Consider the following 2205-nt stretch of genomic DNA (forward strand, 5'->3'; position numbering starts at 1 on the left):
AGGAGGAGAGAGGAGAGATGAGAAGAGAGAGAGAGAGAGAAGAGAGACAGACTGGCAGAAAAGAGATGTATGCTGGTTCCCTCTGCTGTCCGTCCAGTGTCTCCTTCCTCTCCTCTTCTCTCTCTATTAATATTATGTCCGTGCGTATGATAAGGCTGTAGTGATTTTTTTAAAGATCAAAACCAATTAAGTCGTGTAATTGAAGTGGTCTCCGTTATAAAAGAAAAGTTTGTTCAAATTACACTTTGTCTATGCCCGCGTCCAAAAATCATTCGTATCCAACGTTGCCAATTTCATCCCGGCAATGATGGTTGGAAGATAATTAGCACGCTTTTGGTTAAGTTTGCTAGCAGGTTTAAAAGTTCCTCTCGGGTGTAAACACCCGTCTCTGAAACACGTTAAGTTATTTATCTCACTCAACTCACTTATTTATACGCGCTTTAACAATTTTCATTTACAAACAACACACACCGTAGTAAAGAACAGTACGCACACAACACACACGCTCATGAGAGGCACACATTTAGGATAAACGGAGAGAGAAGCCAGTAAATCAACAGATAACATAAATTCCTATATGCAATATTAATTAAGTAAAACTTTAAGATTCTAAAGCAGCCCCCCCGGTCAGGCAGATAGTGCAAAAACAGTATGCAAACGGTGGCGAGGAACCCAAAACTCTAATCGAGAAAAAAAACCTCAGGAGAACCCAGGCCCAACCAGGGGATTCCAGTTCCCCTCTGGCAAAAGCTGCTGCCTCTGCACAAGCTCCAGAGAACTTGCACAACAAGGCTAAATAAAATAAATAAACTTAATAATAAAATAAATTGTAGTTTAAGATTATCATTAATAATCTAATAACATTTGAAGTTTTGTGGTGAAGACATGTCAAGAGACCGCGTCCTTCTTTATCCGCGTCCTTTATTTTAGGAGACAAGTGTTCATGTTTTTGGATTCCCCTGAGAACACCTTGGATGTTTCTTTTCGTGTGCGACATGAAGCAAGAATGTATATGGTTTATGCGACAACCGGCAGTTTGCGGTGTTTTGAATGCGGTGTTTTGGGTCACAAAAAGTTAACATGCCCACACCGGGAGCGGTGATCACCGGGGCATCTGATGAAGATGCTTCTCTTTACGATTACGAATGTGAATCGCAAGCGAGCTCTGTGGGTGGACCTGAAGGAAGTTCTCAAGATAAAGTTTCTTCCATGTATAGTTTAGAGAAAATAAACAGCTTTCTTGAAGAAACGTTTGGAAAACAAGTTAACATCAAAAACTATTTTCCCGATGTTGGAAAATTTGAAAGATCTGTGGCTTTTATTCAAAAGGCTGTGAGTCTTGACCTGTTAAGCGAAAAGAAACGCTTTCGCCTCAAAAAGCATATTACATCTATTAGAAAGTACAGAAAGATTGGTAGAAAGAAGAAATTAGGAGATGTTTTATAAAATGACAATAGCCATGCATCACGTGGTGTTTCTTTGCTACCCTCTGTTCTTTCTCTATCTCTCCTCTATCCTATATATGGATGTGTTAAGGGTGGGATCACTTAATATTAATGGTGGGAGGGATAGATATAAAAGAGCTTCAGTAGCTGAATTAATGCAACAGAAGAAGTTGCATGTTATATTGTTACAAGAAACACATAGTGACATAGACAATGAGGTTGATTGGGGAATTGGGTGGAAGGGTCAGCACATACTCAGTCATGGTACAAATCTGAGTGCAGGAGTTGCTTTACTTTTTACCTCAGACAAAACAATAAGTATTGTAAAAATTGAAGAAGTTGTAAAAGGTCGTCTTGTTCTTGTAAAAGCCATTATTGAAGGTTTTATTTTTTATTTTATAAATGTTTATGCACCAAATGTTGGACATGAAAGAATACAATTTTTCAATATATTAAGAAATATTTTAAAACAAGATTTTAGTGATGGAAATATTGTTATTGGTGGAGACTGGAATTGCACAGAAAACTTTACTGTTGATCGAGTGAATGAAGAGCCCCATATGCTTTCTTCTAATTATCTTTTAAAGCTAATGAAAGATGCTGAACTTCTGGATATGTGGAGAATTAAGCATCCAGTAGAGAGGCAATACACATGGGTTAAAATATCTGAAAGTAAAGAGTTAGTGCTGCCCGTTTAGATAGAATTTATGTTTCGAAATCTTTTAATAATAGGGTTATGGACTGTTCTATTTCTCCAGTG

This window comes from Triplophysa rosa, unplaced genomic scaffold (assembly GCF_024868665.1).
Source record: "Triplophysa rosa unplaced genomic scaffold, Trosa_1v2 scaffold86_ERROPOS81223, whole genome shotgun sequence".
Lineage (NCBI taxonomy): Eukaryota > Metazoa > Chordata > Actinopteri > Cypriniformes > Nemacheilidae > Triplophysa > Triplophysa rosa.